Here is a 27344-nt window from a genome sequence, read left to right on the forward strand (position 1 = left end):
CCCCATCCAGCACACAGCCTCCTCCTTTTTCCTCCTGAGCTGCCATTACAACTGCACAGCAGTTTGCTTCTTACCGGCCCCAAGGAGCAAAGCACAGCTCACCACTGGTGGAGAGCCGCCATGAAAGAGCCAGCAGTGGGAGAACACAGGTCCCCAGAGACAAAGCACAAGCTGGTCAACAGAGAAGCCATTTTTTCCCACAGTTCAGTGAGCTCAAAGATTGAAGGGGGCTGTTAAAAGATGTGAGAAAAGTCAGGCTAGAACCTAAAATGAACGGTTTGACTCTTCAACCTCTAAAGGCTTACTTCAGTGACCAGCACATGGGGACCTCTGCCCCAGCCAACAACTGCCAACGCTGACTTTCCTCACATCATGAGTGGTGCCCCACTCTTACAAATACTTTTTAGGCTTCTGCTGCTTTTATAAAATAAAAGATTCTATGAATATTTGGAATATCTCTTCTAAAAGGAAATGAGTTTGCTACAGTGCTTCACAGTCATGATTTTTCATAAAAGTACCACTAATAATATCAATTCCCTCAACACAGTAAGTGAAATGCTATTCCGTTGTGTAAATACAGTTTGGGTTTGAACCAAATGAAGTTCCTATGCCTGCATTTATTCACATACACTGTCCAGTGAAGTGTTTAAAACAAATGATGCAGGCATTACAGAATACTGAAAAATGAATCAACTGTACAACAAATGCAACAGTTGCCCTCGTTATAGGAAATAATACTTTCTACTTATTCTGCCCAACAGCATCCCTGAGCTTCTCTAAAACATACCTGAAATTCCCAGCTGGGTTTTAATTGGTTTGGATGTACCTAACAAGGCAAAGGAAAGATAACAAAAGGAGAAGCTACACCTCATTGTGCCTGCCACATCCCTCCTGCCAAAGGAGAGATGGCTTCCAGATGTTGCAGTCCGACTGAGTGGAAAATGAGGCTCTTAGGAGGAATATCCGCCAAGTCAGATGACAACCGAAGTTTGAAAAAAAAAAAGAAAGGAAGAAAAGCCACATATGCCTATTTTGACAAGCCAAAAGTAGTACTAGAAGCACTCACTAATTTATGACACAACCAGCACACCTTGCAGCCGCCTTAATGCCCAGTTTCCAAACTGAACACAGAACATACGCTCCTTTGCCCCTTTGCAAACAGGCTCTTCAGAAATGCATCACCCATGAAGACATTGGCTCTTGCCAAAGCTAGAGCTAAAGCACTGTCCGCAGTGAGCAGGTGACAGCCAGCTAGGCAGCAGGAGACAAGAACGGAACATGCACTGCTCCCATGTACAGCCAGCAATGGTGTGAGATGGCAGCGCCCTGCAGCAGTTGGGTTTCCAGCAGACAAGGCATTCCATCCAGCAAACTCTGCTTTTTCTTTTGCTCCCACTGACCGCTGTGAGCCTGCAAGTTGTCTCACTTTGTTGGAAGCTCAGCTTTCCCTGCTGCCACAGAGATCTTCTTTGAAAAGCCCAGGTCAGCAGGCAGTTTGGGCCTAACACCAACTGTGTTCAGCTGTAAGATCTAGGAGGGAGGCTACATGTACATGTCACAGCAGCATCACTGCTACTTGGAGACACTGCCAGCTTTACAAACACAAGAAACGCCTCCAAAATAAAGCTACTGAGAAGTGCAAAGTAAAATCCTTCCACCACAGCTCCCAGAGCCAGCTTCTCCAGCATGTGGACAGCCCACCACATTTCCCCACCCTGAGTCTTCTGCAGCAGGAGAGAAGCAAAGCACAGGTTGGTTCTGTGCTTCGTCAGCTCAGATCCACCAGTTTATTAGCAAAGCTTCAACACTACATAAAAACAGCTCAACTGCTTCCAGATGACAACTAAAGAGACCAAGTCCAGCACAGAAACAAGCACCAAAGAGTAAGCAGAAGTCGAACTGTAACTGTCTGAGTCTGAAGAAAAATAAAAAGAACCCTCAGCATGGGACCAACTGATACTTTTGAGTCTCCAGATGAACTAATCCACAAACTACTCAAACAAATCCAGATCTCCCTACCGCAGCCAAGGCCCACCTGCAGCAGACCCTGTCCCTTCACTGCTCTCTGCCTTCTCTAGAAGCAACACACCCACCAAGTCCAACTCAGTGCACATCTGTATGTGCACTCTGACTTCCTCACATTTTCTTCTAGGATACAATCTGAAGATTTGGACGCTTAGGGGCAGCTTTCACCAGCACAGACAGTGGCAATATCAAGTGTTCCTCCCCATACTTACACTCTAGATCCTAACTTTTGAAAACGAATGGGAAAACCATATAAATATCCTTGATGTGTAAGATAAAGAAACAAGCACAGACCGAAGACAAACCCCAGTTTTCCTTATGCTCATTGAGCCATCAGTGCGCTCCCTTTCCCTGTGCACCATTCTGCTCCCCCACGGCTCATCCTGACCCATGGCCAGGACTGGTTGGGGGGTTGTCCCCAGGAAGCTCTGCTGGATCACTGTGGGCACCAGCAGCCTTGCTGCTGTAATGCTGAAGTCTGCTTACAGTGAAATTCCAAAAACCACCACTCCATCACCACCAAGGTGAACCATCCCAACTCAGATGACAAGCCAGCTCGTGCAGAAGACAACTAAATAGCACAAATAAACTTATCCCATTAGAAAGGAAAAAGGAGCATTTATGAAAGAAGGAATAAATATGTTTCCACATCCAGACCAGGCAGCACAACAGCTACAAGCTAAGCCTTTCCCTAAGTGGATTATGGCTCTTCCAAGGATCAATCTGAATAATCATCCTTATAAAATAAAAATTCGAGCAACCACTCAAGTATGCAAAAGTTCTTTCAGCCCCTAAAACGGAAGAGATAAAGGTAAAAATCTTGTTACTTTCACTACAAACTTCTCCCTGCAGTTCTGCCAGCCTCAGAACATCTGCGCTCCATACAGCCTCAGTCACAACATCAAGATTTTAATACTCAACATTTTGTTCCTGTTCTACTTCATAACATTTGGGCTAAAATCCCAATGGGTTTGTTCGGAGATTTTCAGCACTGAATACTAATTTTATATGAAACAGCAGTTGTGATACACATGACTTTCCCCCACACAGTTTAGAGAACTGAATATACCCAACAATGTGGAACGATAATAATCCATTAATGGGTGAAAAACACATATCACCAAGTCTAAAGAGCATCTTCTCTTCTTTTTCCTTTATTTAGCCTATAACAGAATGCTCTTACAAGAACTTTGAGAGAGACAACTGATGCTGGAATCTCTTTTACAGAGACCTAGAGTTAGCTACTGAAACCCACTGAACATCCAGAGGATGTCTGCTTGCCCACTTGGATACATCCTAAAAACACTGCAAAAATACTGGCATTATTCAAATCAGTAAGTTGTTCCAACTCCGTAATTGCTAATTTGTGGCAGGTAACAAACTGCACTAAGTGTGAGAGCTACGATATACCATGCCTGTATTGTAAGAGCTAACATGAAGTAGCCGAATAATTTCTTACAGACTAAATTCATTTTAATAAGCAAGCTGACAAATAATGAGAAACTCCTGATGTGTATAAAATATTCTGAAGCAGAGGTCAGAGAGCCTTGTCCTGAAATTATCTTCTCATCAGTCTCTCAAAGGCAATGCATTAGGCACCTAAGGGATACAGGAGCATCCACTCCATGCAGATCTAAAATACAAAAACGTACAGCTTGTTAAATCAACCAAAACCAACCTTTGGTTTCTTCATTTAACGTAAAAAGGAAAAAAAAAAAGTACCAAAAAGCTGCATCCTTACAAATTCATGATGTAAATAAACCTAGCTAGTAGCTCCCTCCTCCTTCAGAAGAGAGCTATAGCCTACAGCTAGATTTAGATTTTGTTAAAAAATTACTGGTTGCACCATGGAAGTATCATGTTCTGTTTTCTCTATCTATTTTGCTTGAGCAATGTTGAATACACAGAATACATGTTTAAAGTTACAACTGTTGCACTCACTAGCTCAGCAGTGCAGGAGGAGCTACTGAGATGAGATGAGGCAGGGCATGCTCACTCTCTTACTCCTGCTTTCAACCTTTAAAAAGCAAAGAAGCAAGGAGCAGCACACCACATGGCTCCAACAAGCCACCCGTGCTGGGTACAAGGGGCACGAGGCAGGACACCATGACACACAGAGGTGTTTGGGGACCAGCAGGAACCCATCGCATCCCAGCACCCACCTCACTGGTGAGAGAAGTCCGAAAGCTGGCTGCTCAGGGCTTTGGGCTGTCCTGTCTTAACAGCTGAAACAAAAATGCAGGTTCAGGTGTAAGCAAAGAACGTGAACTGTCATTTTTACCATTTTCACTGCCTTGGGGAAAATTAGCCAACTAGGCCAAATATCATACCACCGAAAAAAGAGAACAAGTTTTCACATTTCATATGCTCTGGTTTCCAGTCGGATCTATTAATGACAGATCATCTCTAGTGGCAACTGAAGCTAACATCTATTAACGACAGACCATCTCTGGTGACAACTGAGGCAAACGTCCCGAACTCAAATACAGAGAACCGAAGAGCTGACAAGTCCCACTGTGCTGCACGCGTGGCGCCCTGCAAAGAGGCTGCAAAACTGCCAGCTGTGTGCCTGGAGCCAGCAGGAGAACCTGGAGCTGCCCGCCCGGCCCTCGCACCAAAAGATGCTGCTGCTGCCCACCTGCAGCCTATCCTTATTTAATATCAGAGATGTTTCACATCTCGTGGCATCCAGTTGATGACTGCATTTGATCTACCAGTCTGAAATTATTTCTAACGATTGTCAGAAGAATTTGTTGGAGTGCGAATGCTGCATCTCCCACCTCATCTTCCCCAACAATCTCTGCAGTCTCCCACCTACCCGCCTTCCTGCCCTGCATTCCTGTGCTCTGCCCCAAGGACATCTCCCCATCTCCTCACTTCAGCTCAGCTGCTGAAGACCAGCATTCTACTGAGAGCACAGGGCTTTCTCAGCCCTGCTTTAGTTTCCTTAACTTTTCTCGGTAAACAGTAATTCCAAGTACTTTAAACATTTGTGAAGAAGAGAGATGACTTCGAATGGGAAAAAATTCTTTTAGATGATTTTCATCTTTCTACTCCTTTTTAATCTTGTTCATCACTGAAATTATGCAATACTTAAATAAGAGCCAATCCACTTTCTCTAAACCACATGTTTAAATTTCTGAAACACAAAATTAATCTAGCTGAATTTCCCCATGTTGTTATTTAAGAGCAGCATTTGTGCGACTTAATTAGCCAGCCATCAATTACACGACTATTTGTTACTCCTGTGCTGAACTCAGCAGCCCCGCTCTGACTTATGGCTAACAGATGTTGTTAGCAGCCTATTCCCACCAAGAGCTCCTGATCACCGCTCAGATTCTAGAACCAAACCATAACACTTAATGCAAATAAATGGTTTTAACCTCACCCTTCTTCAAAATTATTTGCTGCTTATACCAATTTTGCAGCTACTGAAACCAAGGTTTACTTAAAAACACAAAAAAATCAATTACATATAGCTTGTTACCAAGGAGCTAGAGCTATTCATGGTGGGGAAAAGGAAGACTAAAGCACAGTAACTGAAGTAAGGTCAGTGACCAGGTACCTTCACACACACACACACACACACACTCTCAAGCATCACAAAGTCACAGTTTTTCCCAAAGCTCCAGACGCTGATTTCATGTGAACGCTGGATGAGCTGTAAGTTGTTGCACTGATCTCCGACACCAGCAATGCAAACTGCCACCTCTGTGCTCTGCTTACTCAAAAAGCCACTCAGTGCTGAGAGTTGCTCTTACAGTAAGGCAGCAGCACAGAATTTCTTGCTGCAGTAATACTAAGCAGGATTACGAGCATATCTTCTTCTAGATAGGTTTGCTCTTGAAGTTTTACAGAAGTTAAATGAATCTTCTACATGTACAGATCACAGAAAGTTAACATTAGCTGACCAAAAAAAACTACATGATATTTAGTTATCAAAACATGAATGTTTTGACTGATATATATTTATCACCTTTCCCTTACTTCTGTTACTCAAATACAACTCCAAATGGAATCACAGTAACCCATGAGGTGTCATTCCTCAGCTAACCTGTATGGGAAACCTCTTAAGAGATTGGTCAGGACCTGTTACAGAGGAGGCAAAACACTGCTTATGAGCCCATCAATTGATCTGAGGAAGGAACTATTCTACTGAATTCTACTGAAACAAATGATTCAGATCTGTCTGGGAAGACTCAAATATATACATTTAGAAGGCCGTCTCTTCTCCAGACTTCTTCCAGCATGGTACATTAAGAAGAATTTGTATGTTAAGAGAGCATCCTATCTGGATTAAATCTCCCAGCCCCTCCAGCACAAGCACACTAGGGGGCCATTAACATGGATAGCTGATCCCGTGCAATTTCACAAACTAATATTCCATCAGAGCATATTTCCTTGGCATCAGACTGCCTTGGTCTTTAAACAATATACACCAAATTCTAGCAAGAGTCAGGGAAAGAGGTAATAGCATTCAATCTAATTGTTAGACAAGAACATTTTTATCTGAGTGTAAATTAGGTCTGGCGGTTGTTCAGTTTGACCTCCACTTACTATAATCTTGCCCTAGGGTATGAAAATCCTACATCATTAAATGCTATGAATTTCGTCTTGCAAGCAACCTAAAATGAACCTGCGAGCAGAGCCATGGTTTTCTAACTGCTGTTAAGAGTTGAACAGAAAAATGGATAATAGATAACACTGTGCCACTGCTGCTTTTTTTGGGTGGGGGGAGGAAGGGGGGGAGCCACTACCTGCATCTTTAGAATATTCTTTATTTAAAGATGGACTCAACAATGAGAGAGAGCTATTACCCTTTAAATTCAGCCGTGAAAGAAAAAAAAAATACTAATAATCTACCAAAAAACTCATTTTCAGTTCAGTTGAAAGTCTGGGATTTTTCCTTCTGAGAAAAGATGAATTAAAATAAAGCAGCCCACTTCTTTCAGTTCTAAGAAACATTTTAAGAATGCCAGCTCTCCTACAATTCTCTAGACAGTCAACAGACATTTTAGGAACTGCTACCAATTCATTACTGTGAAACAGATGCCTGCCAAAAAAACTAATTACAGAACATAAATTTTATTACTATGTGAATTAACTTAGGACTTTATACGCTAAGCATTAAAACTACTCTAGAACCGCAGGACATTGTATAATAAACAGCCTCGTGTGTAAACAAGGCAGAATAAAAGCAGAAAGGTATACAAGCTCCACTCGCAGGTGAGCTCAGCAAGCTACAAACCAGTGAATTCCTCTTCGGTGAGCTGCAGCTGCAGCAAGGACCAGAGGTAAGAGCGGGCAGCAAGGCACTGCTCTGCACTGCTCAGGAGCTGAAACACAGCTGTGGAACAGGCAGCAATTCACTTACTGCTCCTGAACTGAGCCTACGTGTTAAGCAACGGTCTAAGGACTGAGCTAGAGCAACTGGAGGATGTGTAATGTACAAGAATGGCAAAACCACCACAGCTTTAACAGCAGAATGCACCAGTATGAAGTGCAACCACCGTCTGAAACTAAAAAAGGTTGAAGAAACAAAGATACCTTTTGATTGACCGGACTCTGCCCATGTCTCCCAGGGAATCAATTCTAATTAAGATCCACATTCATTAATCAGAATAACAAAGCACAGGAAGTGCCAAAAGACAGGTATCAAACCTTAGTGCTCAATGAGCATGCAGCAAACACTGCCAGAGACCAGCCCTACAACAGCCTTTGCCACCTTTGTAGTAGTGACACAAAGAAACAGAAAGTACTTCATCAGAAGTGTTGTTCATAAAGCAACCTTACAGCCTGAGATGTGCTTGATACACTAGCTCTGGCATTTCATGCAGTCTACAACAACAGCAGGCTCAGGAAGGACACCTGACCACTTCATGCCTAAGAGAACAGCATCAGGTCACTCTCCAATGTATCCAAATACTGATCACTTATTCACAAGCAAAATAATGCTATGCCATTCTCTACTGGACCATATAATGATGTATTAAGTGCATGATGATTACAGACTACAAGCAGCAGTCTACAGCAGTGAAAGCAGAATTATCCTTTATGCTATTTCCACATTTATTTGCACATTACAGCACAACTCAGTATACAAGAATGCTTTAGGGAGAAAATTTAAGTTGCTTTCCCTCTGATTATTAATGATGTCAGCATATCTTCATCTGACTTCCCCCAGGAATCAACTCCTCCCCATTTGTATGGAAGGCAAATGAATTTTGCAGAGGGGAAGAAAAAAAAAAAAAAGAAAAAAATAAGGACAACTGCTCAGCATTACTTTCAGAGGCAGATACGTTATTTCACTTTCTTCAATGACCCTAAGAAAGTATTTATCATTCACTTTACACATGGGGTGATTCCTCGGAGCAAACATTTTCCACTTCAAGAACTCTCCAAGAAATTGTTGTATCAAAATAGTTCTACCTCTCCAGAGCCAGCAGGAAGCAATGCCATTGGGGGGTTTCCCTTTTCCACACCAAATGGAGGCTAGCATTCGTCAACGGAGAGAAAACAAAGTGCCACGGCCGTACATTTGGGCCAAGCCTTCACCTATTAAGGCATCAAGACCCAGGCACTAGGATGATTAGCTATGCTGAAATGAAAAGAACAGACCTAAGTTTTGTGAGTGATGTCCAACACTCAGATCCAGCTAACAGACTACACGTGGTTATTGAAGCATCTGTATTCTGAAATCACAATCTCGTCTTACACAAGCACCAAGGGTTTAAAACATCCACCTGCAGGACAGCAGGAAAATGCACAAGGATGATTCTAAGTACAAAAGAATTTAAACTACTGGATTTGAAATAGCAATTTATGTGTTCATATGTGACGCTGCCTGTCATGCACAAGATAATTTATTACTTGTTAGCAGTTCTAATCTAAGCAACACAAAGGTAGAAGTCCAAAAATCTGGATGAGATTTTTCCATTTTCTAGAGCACACAACTGAAGATCAAATGGGGCAGAGGGAGAAATTGACAATGTAATCCCCTAAACACATAAATTCCTCTCAAAGACATTGACTGATCACTAGCAAAAAAAGAAGGAACTTTTACTTAGGAAAAATGAAGCATTTTGTAGGAAGAACATCTGTCAGCAGAATTGGAAAGAATTCATATTGGAACTGCAAGTACAGGAATCAACAAAGAGCATGAAAGGTGAACAAAACTGCACAAGGCTGGGGAGGCATCCTTCACAACGAGCAGCAGGGAAATCACAGATGAGAAGGAAAGCAGTGGCCACGCTTAAGTATTCAGTACTAATGGCTGATAATCATATTCTGTAAGCAGCAGGAACAGAGGTGCGATGCTGCAAATGCAATAAATCCCCAAGGAAACAATACGCCTTCAAGATGTTCTCTGGAAACCGCTTGTGCTTGATTAAAGCAGCATCAGTAACACACAGCAGCTACGCACAGGTAGGTAACAAGCATCCTGCACTTCTAAGGAAGGGGAAAAAGGTGAGAGACCACATGACTTGCATTCATATTTGCCCTTAATGCCACAAGAGTGAAACCAGCGCCAGTGCAATCCTGCAGCCACCATGGGAGAGGGGCACAGGGGCACTGCAAAAGAGCAAGGAGAACTTAAGGTGAAAAACATTTGTTATCCCACATTTAGCAAATCTCTGCTCTTGCCCAGCAAATTTCAGGACTTGAGTATTTTTAATAAAGTCATTCATGAAAAACATCACTAAGAAAGACCGAAAATATTTTTTAATAATAATTTCTACTCATTTAAAACAAATCTTTCACAAACTTTTACACATGAAAAAAAAAAAGTCTCGTACTGGATGCAAGTTACCTATTCGTCAATAAAACTGCTTCAGAACAGAACGAAGAATGGCCACCCACAAACCAAACCCCAAAGAAAACTGCAGAGCTGGAACAGAAAACGTTCACCTCCGTGTTCTTACACAGGCACATTACAGAAGACAGAACTTCTGCTGCTATGTCAGCCCCCGTGCTACCTGTACTCAGCTGTGGGGGGAAAGAAGCAGGTCGATGCCTCTGAACAAGCTGAGCTCTCAAAACCTCTGAGTATCAGCACACATCCAGCACTTGACACTGCAGCTCTAACGCAGTACAGCAGCACAGGCTCCCTGCGTCCTTTACGATCCCTGACTGATCAGGGAAAGGCACGAGCTGGACTTTTTTACATTTGCTCCATCTCCCTTTAACCCACGGCCATTGTTTTGTGCTTCAGGGAGGCTTCCACAGTTCTCTTCCAATGAACTCTAAATCTTACAAGACACAGCGTAGGGGCAGTCAGGGGACAAACCCAGGCAATAACTCATCAGCTGATGTATCGGTGGCTAGCAACAAATGCTGCTCGTGGTTCTACAGCTACAAGCAAGATGACATGCAGAGAAATCTGTCTGCAGAAGGCCTATACTCAAAAAATATCTATCAGAAATATTTGCAAATATTTAGCCATTATTCATTTTAAAAGACAACATTTTCATTAACTTACTCTTGAAAATAGGCAATTAACCTCCCACTTACCCTCCAGACAAGACAAGCTTTGTACAGTTCCCTGAAAACACCACGGTGTTCTCAATCAATGGTACAAGACAAGAAAAAGGAATTTTTAAGTTTAAGCCCCTGTTGCTAAGAACACTGTGCAACCCTTTGAAAATTTTTTTTCTGGAGACTCCAACTTCACATGGTTTGGCCATGTACAAAAACATGAACGATCCAAATTCACACTTTTCTCTCTGACATGACTGGACACTACTGTACTTAACAGCAAAATGCCACAAGTGCTGATGGCAAGAGGGCTTACTGGAGGGTATGAGTTAGTTTCAGCTAAGCATCCGTAGCTTCAGCTATGGGTACATAATGCAGGAATGGAAATACTTAACGTGAGCTGGTCAGACATAAGGAACTGCACAGACCATTCAGCACAGCCAAGCTGTCCATGTGCCACTGCCTACTCTGAAGAACAACTGCAATGCTGTAGCACGTTCCCTTCAACACTCCTGGGCTGACGTTCTTGTACCCACACTGTGTTGCAGGCTGGGAGCTCTGAGCCCCCCATCCCCCAGCAGCTCTCAGCACCTTTCCTGGGAAGCACCTCACCACCAGGTGAGAAGCAACATGCATTAAAAAACAACTGCCACCAGAATTATGGTAAGAGAACACTTCTTGGAAGCTTGGAGTAAAATATCCATTCTAACTGAAATAACTAAATACTTTGAAGTTGACTGCCATACTGTGAAGACCTTCCCTGGGCCTTTTTTACTCTCCACCAACACACACAAGAGCAAAACGAAGTTTTGGTCCAACTACAGCTTTATGAGCTTTATGAGCCTCAAGTCAGGACAAAGTTGATATGGGGAGCTCACACTCTTGTGATGAGGGATAACAATGCACCTCCCATAAATGAGACCCTTACACTAATGCCCCAAAACCTGCACTGGAAGAAAACGTGTCACCATCACTGCCAACTATCCAATTCCACTTGAAACACTGAAGACAGTTCATTTCATAGGAAGAACTATCAACCATCAATGCAAGATCTTGTAAACACTATTAGATAGGGCAGCACTGCCATGCATCTCAGAGAATTCCTAAAGGCGGCAGAATTAACATTGGTATAAGACAGATGCTATCCATAAATCTAAATATGTGAGGGCAGGAACAGGGGAAAGGGAGGAGACGAACAGGAAGGGCATGGGTGAAGAATTAGTTCAGGAAGGTAACAACCATCAAACAGAATATCACTTGTCAGCCATTTACCTGCCAGATAATTTGGCCTTTATGAAGAAAAATTAGTAGTGCTGTAGTAGTAGTAGTTTCTGTAATATTTTTGCCTGTTTTAATCATGCTCCTACCAAAAAGAAATTCAGTATCAAGTAATAATTCACATTTATCAGCACCTTCAAGAAAAGCACAACCTACGAATTCCATTTTGTACCCCATGCAGCGGTGCAAACAAGCAGCACCAACATCTCCACTCACCTCTGTTGCCACCATACAGATGGAACAGTGCTCGGGGCAAAAGTAACACTGCCTCTTCCAAATAATCATACAACGTCTGCAGATTAAATAACCATACTATAATAAATAACCATCTTACTGAATAAATAACCATCTCGTTCTAGAATAAGACATCAGAAAAACAATCTAAGCACAGGAAGATCGAACTGAACTTACAGGACAGGCAGAAACTGCAGCCAGCTGCCCCAGCTCCCGGCCTCTGCCCACAGGCAGGGAGCTGCTCGATGAGCACAGGATGCCCACCCAGCATGGAGCTGGCAGCACTTGGTCAAAGCCACCGCAGGGCACGTGGCCATGAGAGCAGGCCCAGCTTACACTGAGGCATGCGGATGCACCTGTGTGAGTCTGCAGGGACACCGTGCAGGGTCTGTCCTGCTCACCAGACATACGTGATTCCACATCAAGTCTGCTCTAACCTTAAGCTGTCCAACAGCTAGAATGGGTAGGAGCTTTCAAACTACAGCTGTAGCTCTCTTGATCTGTTGACAGTTGGATTCTGAGTGCTTTCAGGCATTTTTCACAAAGGATGGGCACCAAAACAGGATTGTTTTGTGAAGAATAAAAGAATTAACTCAGTGAAGCAGTACTTAAACCAATACTAAAGACAACCAAAGCCCAACCTTTACAAAGCTCCTGTTGAACTCAGTGTTCTCCCAGTACCAAGCAGGGAGGTGCAGGAGGCAGGTGCACTGGGAGGCACAGCGCACATGAAGAACCGAACTTCAAATATCACATTACCCACAGGTTACAAAGTTAAACACATCAGCGATTTAAAAAGAAAACTAAGCCTAATCTATCTAGCAGGAGAAGGCAACTAACTCCAAGAGTAAAGATAAATGTGCTACTTGTCCACTAAAACCAGCGTGGAATGCAACAAAACAAAATGCCTGCATCTGTCTAACTGCATCTGCCTAACCCCAATCCAATGCCACCATCCCAAGGCAGTATTTCCATCACAATACCACATACTTTCTATTACACCTCCCCAAAAGACACTCTTTGCAGCTCAATTCCACATTCCCTGATACATCGTATCTTTACAAATATCTTCTTACCTGATATTAACATTTCTGACAATTCTGTTTCCAGGTCATTTATGTTTCTCTTAAGCTAAACTCCTTATTTTCTTCTCCTTTCAATCCCATCCCATGTATATTCTCCATAGTAAGGCATTCCTTAGCACTGTTTTCTCAACATTTGAGGGTCCAGTACAACACTGGTGAAGTGTTTCTCAATAAACACTTTTTGCATACTGATGATAAACATTTTTTTGCTTATTCTTCATGACTATAAAGATACATTAATTGTTCTCATTTGCTGTATCATTATACTACTTGAGAGCACAACAACTGCAACAGCTACGGTTTTGTACTATGCCCAGAACAGCAATATTTTTGCAGCAATATGTCAGTTACACTGTTTGAAGTCTACTCAACTGAATAATTCCTTCACCTCTGTGTTCTCTGAATAAACTGCACAACCCTTCTCCTCTTTATTCGGAGGGTGATGTACTCCCACATAAGTGTCTCCAGAGAACCACAGAACAGAGCCAACAATACGGTGATTACACTGGTCTGAGGATGCAGACACCCCGGATTTCTGACGCACCGCCCAGCTGTGATGCACAGATGGCACCCGCAACACGTCCAACTCTGAGTTGTGAAGTCACTTGTGTAGGAACCATCAAATCCTCAAAATGCAGTGATGAGAATCAATGCACTCTCCTCAAGGGTGGGATGATTTACACTCATTTTACTATTGAAAGATGAGCTGGAATACAGAATTTGTTACATCTACACTGTACAAGACACAATTGGTAAAACTTAAGCACGCCAACTAGTTCCATTTACTTCCTTCTTTCACAGCCTTTGTCGTTTATATGCCTTTTCATGTTGTCATTCATCTTCAGAAAACCAGTTACAGAATCAGTGTGCCCAAATACTATGGATTTCCACTTCCCCCCCATCAACATTCCTTTCAGTTATCAACTGAAAGCACATTTTATACCAACTTGAAGAAATTGTGTTTTTTTGGCTAAACAACAAATGAAGCCACAAACAATAACCCAACAAAACCAACAGCCGTTTGTTAATAAAAGGGATGGGCAGCTACTGGTGAAAGCAACAGTCCTGCTGCCTGCTTGCTTCTGGCCAGGTCTGCAGGCCAAGGGCACTGCCAGACCCTACGCTGAGCCAGTTGAGCAACCATCTATTAATTTGTTGGATTAATTAGCTTTCCAGTGGTTCAGTAAGTTGAGTGGGCTTGACAAGAGTTGTGTGGCTGGTGCAAGGCCACAGCGGCGTGACATTCCTGCAGGAGTCATCGACTGTCAAATTATGTCGAAGGAGAAGAGATATCCATGTTGTTCAGGCGCACCACAACTGCTTCAAGCACTGCCACTGGAGGCTCCAAACCAACCTTCTCTCTGTGGCTGTGGCACTGCGATGCGCAGCCCGCCCAGCACCCAAGGACCAGCATCCAGAGGTACAAGGGCCCACTACCAGACAGAAGCCTGGCCCCAATGTGCTGCTCTTCCCACAGCGACAAGAACTTCACTCGCTTGTTTTGTAGTGCCTGAAGCTGACAAGCCAACAGCTGATCACCTTTCCTTAAACCCTCTAAAAAAGGCAGCAGAGATGTGACAGAAACATGTGACATCCCTGTTGAACAAAGAAGCTCCGCTCATTTCACCAAGTACAGCTACAAATGGTCTCATTTCAGTTCTCTGATCCATTACTACTGCTACTGCTATGTTTTTTCAGCACAGCAGACGTGGTTAGTGCCTGCCATAGCACAGTATGAAGCCGGGACCAGCTTTATTCAATTACAGACAGCACTCACCACCGAGCACTTCACTACTTTAAGTCTGCAGCGATAACTAGTGCTGTTTCTAACAATCTTCTTCATTGATCTGTGTATCTTCTAAAATGGTGTTACTATCAGAAAACAAACAAAATGAAAATTTTTAGGCAGCACTCATCCCTGAGCTGGTTTGACTGACAGTTGGATTATAACTAAACAGAAATACACACATTAGTTGTTTTGAGAGCTCTCATCTTCTGATATTGTATGAAACAGCACCAAGCCTGTATACAGCCTACTTAGGCTTTGTTTTTTTTATTGTGGTCTTTGTATAGTACACAAGAACACTACTTTTCATAAGAAGGTACATAATTTTTACACTTCCAGAGACCAGAAGTTCCAAGGCTGTGAATATGCTGTGTCTTACTACAGACACCATCCTCGTGCACCAAAGTTCAATAACATCTGCGTGCAATGAAATTAAACCTGATGAACTGCTTGGCCAGAGAGGAAAAGCAACGGAAAGCAAAGGGCCTGCTTCTATAGGCTTTTCCCCTGACACTTACAGTCAACCTAATGTTACAAGTTACAATCCAAACTTGCTTAGAGAATAATATCAATTCATTCTTAATACTGCAAACTCTGCCAGAGACCATCCATCTCCTTCAGACTGTTTACTGCATTAACTCAGGCTTCTTCTCACCTCCTGCTGACAACCCTCCAACCCCTGGTTTTCCCAGGTGTGCTGCACCTGACCCCAGGACACCAGGCCGTCCTGGCACAAGAACAGAGAGCTGCTGCAGCACAGAACCCCCTACCTGCAAACTGACCTCGGCATTTCCTCCTTTGAGTCCATGCTGTTTCCAACTCAATTTACTATGTGCAGACTCTCCTAAATTTTCCTCTAACTCTCTGAGGAGAAGACAAAACCTTGAACCATAAGAGCTGCTCAAGCCTCTATTTAGAAGGATGCTTAAGGTGGAAATGCATCCAATTTCCATGCAGACACATATCTACCACCTTCCATTAGAGAAGGAAATATTTCAAAATTTCTTTAAAAGAAAAACAAGCAGGAAAGCAGTCTGGTTAACACAAGCTAAAACATACATCTACACCATTTCCTGCAGGAATTGCCACTTAGCTTTCAAAGCAGAGTTCAGGATCCCAGTAAAAATGTCCACAGCTACCATTGTTTCGGCACTGTGAAAACTGCACTGAAACTCACCCACCGCCTGCTCCATGAGTTCGTCCTGTTAGCCGTATTCATACACCAGTTAACTGAAAATTACCATTTATATGCCGTAACGTAGACAGGGAAAACTTCAGTGACTTTTAAGTACACAAACACAGTCAGTAACTGAAATCAGTTCCAACTTAAGACTAAGTTTCAAGACAAATGAATGACAGCTCTTCAGAAGCGTGCTCACAATAACAGTATCACTTGCTATTGCTCCTCAAAGTGAAAAAAAAACAGACATTAATGCAGCAGAAACAAAAACTAGCACAGAAAAGACCGGAATTCCACACAGAAAATGAGCAAACTGCCATTCTTTCCAGCAGGCAGCATCCTACAACACACAGCCCTCCTGAAGAGTCACACCATACTCCATCCGTCACTTTCTCTGCATCACACTGCCAGCACAGTGGTGACAAAAATGGTACATTAACAAGATGGCAAAGATTAGTCTTAAGTATGCTGCTTACAGCATTTCGTTCTCCTGACATTAAAAAAGAAGGGGTCATAACCGGCTGTTACTGATTTGTAGTGACAGAAATTGGGCTCGAACGTTAAATAAAGATTAGTTAGTATTTGCAGACGACTGTGAACATACAAAATGCTATGTAAGCAGCAAGTATTAAGTCTTCCCACACACTCACTTTGGCATGCCTCCAAGCAGGGAAGTCCCACAGAAACATTTTTACAGCAGTAAAGAGAACCTGATACAGATCAGGCAATCACAGCAACATCCACAACAGCCTTTCCAAGAAGCACCTACAGAACTGGGGAGCCAATGCCCAACAGCCACGTTCGCATCCTTCTACAAAAATTAGACATCAGAAAGCAACTCCTCTCCCAGGGCAGCTCGTACAGAAGGATACCAACAACCTGAACCTCTGCGGTCCTCGCCACAATCCAAAGTGATCTACAAAACTCCAAATATTTTGTACATCTGGTTCTCTGGCTGTCTAGTATTTCTGACCAGACTGCAACTCTGCAGCGCAAAACACACAGCCTACAGCATAGCTGTCACTTTGATTATTCACGTAGAAGCTTATTTTCAGCAAATCACAGCTTCTGCCTAAAGCAGACCAGTTTCCTCAGATGCAAACTCCAAAGTGGAGGAATTAAGCAGTCTATTACATGCCACAGTTTCTGATCAGTTAACAGGAAAGCTCCTCCTGAACACGTAAGGAAAACCACCATCCTCTACCTGAAGGAAAAATCAGGTAATTCCACCTAGTCAAAAAAGAGAAAAAAACAAAAAACGTGTTTGGTTAAGCTTTCTTCCAGCAGCAGGAAAAAAACAAATTGCTCTGAACAAAAAGGGGTAGAGAGAAGAGCAGGGAGGTGTGTTCAGGCATCGTTTTGTCTACTTTCCAGAAGCTGAGCAGGAGACGAAGAGGGAGGAACAGGAGTTATTGAGTAGGGTGGCCCACATCAGCCTGTTCACAGAACGTGGACCTACACCAGACCTCAAGTGTAGAACTGACACTACAGCTTACATAAACCACGGAAAACTCCAAAGTGCAAAGGCTCATAATGAGATCTAACCACAGCAGGCTGGTACGCATCCAACTGAAGCAGGAGGTCTAGCAGGGTTCTGACAACAGCATCTGATTAACTGCGGTGAGGCTAGAAGAAGTCTCATGCAGAGGATGTTTCTGTCACCACGATCCCAGATCTCCCTCATCTCCTGCACCCCACCCCAGCTAACACCTGGGCAGCTTCCCGTGGGGTGCAGACGGAAACCAAACAGAAACGCACGTGATCTTCCTGCCTGCATACATTAATGCAAATCAACAGCAGTCCCAAATTTCCTCGCAGAGCTCTAACTGATCTAGTACAGACTGTGTAACATTTCAGACAGAAAAAGATAAAAGGGAGATCACAGCACAGATTATAGGATTACTTTTGGAACTGGCACATAGCCCAAACGGTTTTTCAGAGTAAGATCAGGTAGGAAAGCAGATGACAGCAGGAGTAAAGTTTTATTTGCCCAGCCCTGCAGTAACTGAAGGCATTCCCACCGCTGCCTGCCCAGACGGCCAATGCAGCACCTCTGGGACCCAAAGGGACGGCGCTGCTCAGCACCTCCTTCCTGCTGCCAGGAGCCCTGTGCCCTTCCACCCATGGGCTCCACAGGGATTTAGGCATTCATCATGCAGAAAACCACTCCTGCTCCGCAGCTCGGCTCCTCAAGGCAGGTTCACCTAAGGGGTGCAATCAGGCAGAAAGAGCCACAGGAACAGAGGTGTGCGACCACCCCACGGTCAGGACCATCCCACGAGTGGAAGCAAAGCACTGCAATGGCACAATAAACACCATCTGCAGGTGGAATAGGCCAACAGAGCTCAGTGGACATGAACGTGTGCTCCAAAACAACTCCTGGTTACATAAGTGCCCAATTTGGGCCTATCATATCAGTTCCAGCAAGTCTCTCTCCATCACTGCCCTCTACACATAAGGAACAGCTCTTCATTTTCAACGGATTGCCAGCTTGAGCTCCTACAGATCCTCCCAAAGGATTTGAGAAAATAACCTTCCTACATTTAAGGCAAACATCCGTATTTCCCATGTCTACCTGGACAACGCGCTCCACGACTCAGACTTTACATGACAGCCATCATCTATGCCTGATGGAGCCAGCAGCCTAATGGCAGCATGCTTCACTACAGAAGCAACATGAAGGTGATGCAGCTGGACACACAACATGCTTTTCAAATGGTTCCAGCAAGCACACACACCTTCCTCCACTTCCCCATCTTCTTCGGTACAGTTCTGTTTACCTGGTAACCCTACCTCATCTCCTAGGATCCCTTAATATACACTCTCAAGTTACGTTTAATGAAAAAAACACACTTGAAAAACACCAACAAATGTCTTAGAGCTCCAAACTGCTTAGAACATGGCTGCAATCTTTAATCTAGAACTGTTCACATCTTCCTCTTCACTGGAGACAGAGGAAGCCTAAGCCCACTTGCAGGTTTACACAAGAATCCATTAATCCACTTTGTAAACACAACTTCCCTAACCAGTTTTGAATTCAAGGTATGCTTACTGTCATTATATCCCCTTGGAACAGAGGAAAAAACCTGAGAATTCCATTTTGTACAGACTGTTATTGTTATTTGATGAATCTTAATGCCTGACCTACTGCGTGGGAAGGGAATTACATGATTGCACATTAGCCATTTTTGGATTGTACTGACGTGTGCAGTTTGCCATGGCCCCTCTTTGAGGCACAAACATGCAACCTTGAAGAAGAGAACCTTATTAACTTCCATAACAATACCCCATCGGTGAGCAGAAACTGAGCAACACAACCAGAAAGGCAAAGCAATGCAGCAAGAGAAACAAAGCGCCTCAAGGCTGATTTGTCTGATTATTTTAAAGTGTCAAACCACAGGTCTCCCAGTTTGCACAATTCCTTCTGTTCTCTACTAGCACAGTAGTACCACACAGGCACGTGGCTGCATCAGCAACATATTTTAATTGATAAACGTTTTGAAAATTAAACAAACACTGACATAAACACATTGGTTTATAAAATATGGCTTATCGACACTGGATGGAAGCCCAATTAATAAAACACTCAGTAGTGGAGGTGAACGTAAGCCAGCAGCACGTTACAGGTGAGAAAAAAACAAATCGTGCTCCATCCCTGAAGCGCGTGTTTAATAAAATATTACCGTGCCTGGTAAATCAACTGTGCAAAAGCCAGCTTCACCTTTTCCGCCCAACCACTTCTTAGGCCACCAACAACCAGCCGCACCACAGAGGTGACAAAGCTACTGGGGCAGCCTTGCCTCCTGGTGCCCATAGTTTCCAATGAGCTGCAGGTTTCTAGAAATAATACTTATGAGAATTAATAAAAATATCGCTGCTTAAATATGAAAACTGAAGACACAGTACTGGAAAATCGTTTGACTGGGGCATGAGGACACTTCAGTGAGCGGGTGAGTCGCAGGTTTATTGGCAGGGCCTTGTCACAGATACAGAAGTGAAGCTGGAGGCTGGGTACCAAGAAAAATAAAGACAGAAAATGTGACCAAAGGGAAGAGGAGAATGGGCACCAAAAGGTACTTCTCTATTATTCCCACAGTAATTACCAATAAGGAGCATAGCGCATAATCAGATCCAAAACAGGTTTGTAGCTTCCCCAGCCTCCGTCATCAAGGACTACTTCCCAAACTTACAGCAGGGTACAGGCAGGGAATTAATTTTGCCAGCACCGTAAGACAACTTCAGTCCTTCCAAATGAGAGCAGCGTAAGTTCCCAGAGTGTGACTGCAAAAACGCTACTTCTGAGGCACTCAGAGCACGGCAGGACCAACCCCTCCAGCGGGGTCCCCCAGCCTGACCACAGGCTGCCCCGCATCGCAGCGCCCAGCTCCGTTCCGCCCGCAGCTAAAGGAACAGCTTGGCACACGGTTTTCCAAAAGGCACCTAAAGCAACAATAAAAATAGACCAGCACATGGCAGCATGCCAAACCAGAACTCTCCCGTCAGAATACAGCTGAAGTACCAAAATAGGTGAAAATAATGACATTCGAAAATTACTTTAGCTGCTATTCTTACATTATGAAGATCACGTTCCTTCTTTTTCAAGGTAACTGAAATGAAAGCAGTTAAGTCTGTATCCTTCTGACTTCCCATTTGTCTGCTACAAGCACAGCGAGGCCATATTTACACTGCAGTCACTGCTCATCCTCATTTTTAAAAGTTTTTACCAAGTTTCCCCTGTTTTCTCCCTTGGAAAAAAGCACTGGAATGTGTCAGTTGCCTGCTTCCAAGATCACACGTGAAACAAAGGTTACTGCCAGTGGTCAGGACGTAGTGTCTTGTTACTCAAACAAATTGAATTATTTGGCTACTGCATCCATAACCATCCAAAATATCCTATTACAGGACTCACATCATCTAAAATCACACTCAAATTAAAAACTAGAGACCTCAAATGCATGCTGCATTAATTACAAAACTGCATTTCTGACATTTATTACTCAAAGTGATTTTTATTACCCCTGTTTAACTACAAAATCAACTACCCACAGTCAGAGAACAAAAGTACCAGAAATAGGGAGATTGAACAGTCCCCTCAAATCACCCCACACAAACTATCCTCAAACTCAATTCAAACAAATAAAACCAGCCAATTACATTACCTGCAAATTATCTGCTTACTAAGACTTGATACGGTCTAAATTCCCAGCGTTCATCCACGTTACGAGGCGACCTGAGATTTTTGCCCAACAGAATAGCAAGTAATTGCATTAAAAACAGAAAGGTCTCTTTTTCAACAGCTTATCTTTATTTGCAAAAAAAGCAAAAGTCTTTTTTCCCCATCCGACGTGCTGCAAGGAAGGCACTCTCTCATAAAACTTATGCTGACATTCTAGTTTCGTAAAAAAGGCAATTCAGGCATGGCCAAGAAGTGCAACATTACCTCAAAAAGTATTCATGTCTTTTGAGGCCAACGGTGTGTATGGAACAGTAAGAAAACAGCTGTATTAAGTCGGCTTTGCTGCCCAATGACTACAAGAGCAGCTCTTCCAGAAAGCACAGAGTGCCCCAGAAGCAGCCAAGGCACCACAGCAGCAGACACGGCACAAGTGCACAGGTGGCAGGAGCTGCCCTGCTCAATGCAGGCACACTGCATGGTAAAACCCATCACTTGAGGCTTTTTTTCCATAATGTAGGAGTCACAGGCCAGCGTGTGGCAGTTTGCTTGTCACATCAACCCTAAGGCAATGGGAACAAATACAGGAATGCCTCCATCTTCAGAAGCTGCACAGAAATCTGCTGTAAAAACCAAATCTTCTTCCACTGAACCTGAGCACTCCTGCTCCTCTCCTCTAATCCAGCAACTAATATTCACTGAAATAAATGCAAAGAGAAGTAAGATGTACGAGGCAATGTAAGTGCAGCACCAACAATCCGTGAGACTGGAGAACAGAAAAGAAAGCAGGTACCAGCGCACCAAAAAGCCAGGCATGCTTTCCTCTCCAGACACTTGGCTTCGAGTGGGCACTGTCACTTCTCAATCACAGATCAGTCAGTCCTCCTGTGTATGCCAGTCTTCTCACGTCTACACGTCCTTCCAGTCATACTCTTATGCTCTTTTACAAAAAATACTTCTTCCCTCAGTGAAAGTTATAGCAACCTACAGCAAAACAAAACAAACACAGAACACAACAGAGCAAACAGTAAAGTACATCCAGGGCTACACAGCAGTTGCAAGGCAGTGAACTTTTAATTTCCATCTGACGTTGCAATAAGATGACATAACAGCATACAAATGTGGGTCCATGTGCACCTTATTTCTACACTCATTGGAATAAATTGGTTTAAGAGCAGATTGTGCTTCTCCAAATGACTGCAGCCAGTGAAGACCAGAAAAGAGCTGTCACTGAAATACAAAGGGCTACCTAAGAGCCCTCCAGGACCTTGATTTTCCACGTCCCCTTCTCCAAAGCCAGGTGCCAGACCTCCTCAGCTCCATTCAGTCCAGGGCACTCAGTGAGATGAAGGCAGGGAGCCTCACTTGCCTTCTTTTCCACCCAGTACCTCGCCCATCTGTGGTTTCCTTAATAGCGCAAAGCTTGGAAATAAACAAACACTAAAAACACAGCACTGTGAAACGCAGCAGTGCTGTAACACATTTAGGACTTGATCCTGGCCACCAAACTGAACGAACATGAAAAGAAGGCAGCTTTTGCACTGATGCCTAAGAAAACGATTGACTGCTCAGAGAACAGTCCCTCAAGTTTCCCAACACGAACAAGCCAGCACCAGCACCAAATTCATCTGCATCTGAACCAGGGCCTTGTTCAGGAGCTTCTCTAACTCCATGTTTACTCTCCAAAAGATCCAACCTGACCAGATCTTGTGAACCACAACATGAGAAAACTGAGTTCAAAGAAAACAGATTCCAATAAAATTTTGTATGAATTCACATTCTGAATCTCCAGCTCCCAGAAGTTCTCACTGTACAACACAAATAAATATCAGACCTTATCATGAGTCATGTTACATTTCAAGGCTCCTCCTCAAACTGCAGATATCTGACCTGTTGGAAACAGGTGTCTTTTTTCAAATATAAAATGCCAACTGACGGCACTGGATAATCTTTAGATGCAAAAAACATTGACAGAATGGTGAAAAAGTCGAATGGTGGAATGAACCTTTATAAAAAACCATTTATAAAAAACAAGCTCTCCAGCTACGCAGCCATAACACAGCAAAGCCCACCCAAAGGTCTCCCTGTCAAACATACCACACCAGGACAAAACATCCAGCACCCGTGCCCTGCAGGCTGCCCTGCCAGCACGGCTTCCCCACCATGCCGCTTCATGGTGCTATGGGAGGCAGGCCCTCAGCTGCCCCCAGCCACACGGGCTCCCAGAGCTGATCCAGGAGCCCAGTGCTGGCAGCATTACGGCCCAAACTGGGCACACAGTGAGCTCCTCCCTGGCAGAAGGAATCCCAGGACTTGTCCAGGGGCACGCAGTCAGGACAGGACAGAAGGGGACCACTGAGGTCAGTGACAGAACAGTTTGAGACCATCAAAGATTCCCATTTTCACTTCAGAAGTGGAAGTGATCTTAAATGTCGGACTGCTCTGAATCTCAGCCGATGCACTAGGACTGCACATCACATGTAAGTTTTTGGGATGTGTGGAACAGCCCTTTCCACTCCACCATGGATTCACTGTGCTCAAGCTTCCTGTTCCCCATCCAAAGCATCACTTGCCCACACACCCATTTCCCAAGGACTGGTTATTGCTTCATTCTCTCCCTTCTTTGTCACTGATCCTCATATAAGAAAGCTGAAGTTTTCATAATGTGGACATGTTTGTTTATACCAAGAAAATGACCAGAGCTTAACAGTCTTAAGCTGTTAATAATGTTGGCTGCTATCAACCAATTCCTTCCATTAAAGGACAACTACTGAAGCAGATGAAGCCCAGAAGAACAGCATCCAGCTGACAGAGGTACAATCTATAAGGCATCCCTTACTCAATCTGTTCCCTTGATTCCTCACCCAAGAACAGACAGTACCACTTTGGAAATTCACACCTACAGCATCTGCTGAGGGTTTTAGATTACTTGGAGAAGAAACAGTCACACCGCTGGCAGAGATCACAGCGAGCTCAAAACCTCAGCTCCTTCAACAAAGCACAGGATTGCAAGAACACAACCAAGAGGCCAAAATAACCAGCACCAACACTTGCTTACTTCTGGGATTCACTTGATAAAAACAAGCAATTCAAGTGCTGAAGGGCCTCTGTGAAACACACAGCACACAAATTCCAGAAAACCAAACTTCTCCTATATTTGCCTGCAGCAACAAACTGAGGCAATACCACTACAGACGAGAATGACAAATGGGGACACTCCAATCATCCTAAATTTGCGCTGCAAATGACAAAGAACAATGTAATAAAAAGGTTCACAGCACTCTGATGCTAAAGTCATTCCATGATTCAACTAAGCCTCCTGTACTTGCTTCCACCACCGAGTGCTCACTTTCAAGTGGTCTGTAGCCTGCAGCTATCTTCTATAGGCGACTGCAGTGCCATGCAATATTCAAGAGAACCTGTCCACATTGCTTTGTTTAATACACAAAACCTAAGAACATTGATGCTGTTCATAGACTGGGTTGAAACAGAATAAGGAGATCATGTATCAATGTTATCCACATGGCTTCCAAGTGGGAGTGACTTCATTCTATACATCTGCGCCTTTAAATGCATTAGGATGTAAACCAGGAATGCTATATATTTATGGAATTTGAGTTAACGACCAGCTAGTCTAATATTCCTATTTCAAAAATTGAATGCTCTTTAAGCAAATAACGACTTTCAAACTATTTCAATAAGCTACGAAGCTACCAACCTTCTGTAGTTACAAAGATTCCAAATATATTCTATGCACTGAACTCTGAGCACTACGAACCCCTTTAGTGGCACCGGTGAGCTCTGCTTTCAACTGCAAACTATGGAGACCTGGTGAGCCAAAGAGCCGTCCACAACTTGAATCAGAGTGGTGCAGCAGGGCACCAGCCGGCCCTCACAGCACTCATGGGCTGCACTCGGCTCTGACCTCCTGAAAATGTAAATGAGAGGAAGAAAACCACATACACAGCTTTGGCCCAGGTAGGCAACAGGGGAGGTGTCTGAGCGTGATGAAACTCCACAGCCAAACTTACGCATCTCCCCAGCCCCAGTGTTGTTTCCTGTTTGTTTACCCAACGGTAAACTCACCGCAACAGCCCCAACTTCCCAGATTTCCCTCCCTGGATGCTCAAAGGGCACAGGACGGCGGGGCCCTGCTACCATCATCAGAGGTTCACCCGTGCAGGGAGCGCTGGGGGCGAGCAGGCGGCACCAGGAAGGCGCAGACGAAGGCCCGCGTCGCACTATCGCTGCGGTATTCGTGTACCTGCGGTAACTGACCCACGCGCGGGCGTTCTGGCGAGCGCCGGGCAGATCCACGCCCCAGGAACGGCAGGAAGGGGCGGAAGGACGGCTCTACAGGAGGGGGCACAGAAACGGGGAAGAGCCGGGCGGAGAGCGCCCAGAAGCGGCGGGGAGCCGCCGGGACCCGGCGCCGGGGGGCCGCCGCGCCGCAGGAAGGGCGCAGCACCGCTCGGCTGCTTAGAAAAGGGGCTCGACGCCGCCGCAGGGAGCGCCGAGGCGGCCGCGCGGGGCTTCCAGGCCGGCGCTCCCGGCGGCGTTCCCTCGCCTACCGGCCCCGCGAACCCGCACGGCTCCGGGGCCGCGGGCCGGAGCTCGCCGGGCGACGGGAGGAAGCGGCCGCCTCCCGCCCGCTGCCGGCCAATGAGCGGCGGGCGCGGGGCGGGCGGGGCGCGGAGGCGCCCGGCGGCGGAGCAGGCCCGGCGGGGCCGCGCGTGACGCACTTCGGTAACACGAGTCCCGCCCGGCGCCGCGCGGCCCCGGCCCGATGGGCCCCGGGAAAGGGGGGGGGCGGGGGAGCGGGCGGGCTGCAGCGGGAGGGGCAGCGCTTCCACACGGCCCAACACCGAAGGGAAGGGAAGGCGGGCGCGGGTTGGGGCCGGGCAGCGCGGAGAGGAGAAGGGCGAGCTGGGCTACGGGAGCCCGCGGGGAGCTGAGCGCGGAGCTGGGGGAGAAACCGACCGCGAACGCAGTAATAAAAAGGAGAAGCCCCAAGCTCCCGGCCGCGCCGAGCTCCGCACCGCGTCGGCGGCTGGAGTTGGATCCGGCTTTATTTTATGTTATTTTGGCCGTCAGTCCGCATACAGAACACGAGCGGGGCAGCAGCTCGGCCGTGCAGGGCGGAGCGCCCCGAACAAAAGTGGCGCCAAAAGCCCCCGGCACGGCCGCCGACCTTCCGCCTCCTCCTCCTCCCCCACCGCAGCCGCCCAGGCTCCGGCTGCACCCCGCCGCACGCGGCCCGGCCCGCTTCGCGCACAGTCAGTCACCGCAATCACCACCGGCAGCGCCGCGCCGACCCGCCCGGCTCTACGCGCTGCGGCGGCCGCCCCGAGGCGCTCGGAAAGGCCGCGGGGTCCCACAAAGGCCCGGCCGCGCGAAGCGGGGCAGCGCAGCTACAGCGGGCGTCGTCGGGGCGGGGGGGGAAAGAACGGCCCGGGCCTTCGGAGCGCTCCTGCCGGCCCCGCTCCGAGCAGAAGGAGCCGACGAAGGAGCGCGTCGCGTCGAGCCGCGGCCGGGCGCCGTCGGGCGCGGGCCGCGATGTCCCCGCACGTCCCGGCTCGGCCCCCGGCGGCCGCCGCTCCGTTTCCCGTCGCCCTCCTCCGCTCCGGCCGTGCCCTCCCCGCCCGGCGGCGCGCACACAATGCCCGGGTCCTCCATCTTGCCGGCAGCCGCCGCTCGGCTCGGGGGAAGGGGGAGGAGGAGAAGGAGGTTCTCCATTTTAGCTCGCCGAGCGCCGGGCCCGGCCTGCCCGCGGCCCACCCCGGGGCGGAGGAGCCGTGCCCGCGTGCCCCGCGCCGAGGGGCCGCTTTCGGGGCCCTCCGCTCTCGGCCGCTCTCGCGCCCCCTCCCCGCCGCGCGCGCCGGGGTGGGGGGTGCCGGCGCGGCGCGGGGCCCGGAGCGTTTTGGCGGCTCGGCCCCGCCGTCCTCCATCTTGGCCGCGCCGAAGCCCCGCGGCCCGCCGCGCCCCGGCCCGGCCCCGCTCCGCCGCCGCGCGCCCCGCTCCCGCGTCCCCCCTCCAAACTTCCAGAAGCTTCGCCGCCATTTTCTAACTTACCTTGCCCAGCGTCGGCGCAGGCGGCGAGGAGGCCCC

The 27344-nt window shown here is 46.1% G+C and overlaps 1 protein-coding gene across 2 annotated transcripts in view; it reads right to left on the reverse strand.

The window, feature by feature from the left end:
- STAG2 (stromal antigen 2) overlaps positions 1-27344 on the reverse strand; it is a 70145-nt gene extending 42801 nt beyond the window's left edge. For both annotated transcript variants that reach the window (XM_042876318.1, XM_042876317.1), the window contains exon 1: positions 27309-27344. The gene's annotated coding sequence lies outside the window, so the exon portion shown is untranslated. The remainder of the gene's footprint in view (positions 1-27308) is intronic.

The sequence above is a fragment of the Lagopus leucura genome, unplaced genomic scaffold (genome assembly GCF_019238085.1).
Source record: "Lagopus leucura isolate 7727_CA_CO unplaced genomic scaffold, USGS_WTPT01 Super-Scaffold_100016, whole genome shotgun sequence".
Classification (NCBI taxonomy): Eukaryota; Metazoa; Chordata; class Aves; order Galliformes; family Phasianidae; genus Lagopus; species Lagopus leucura.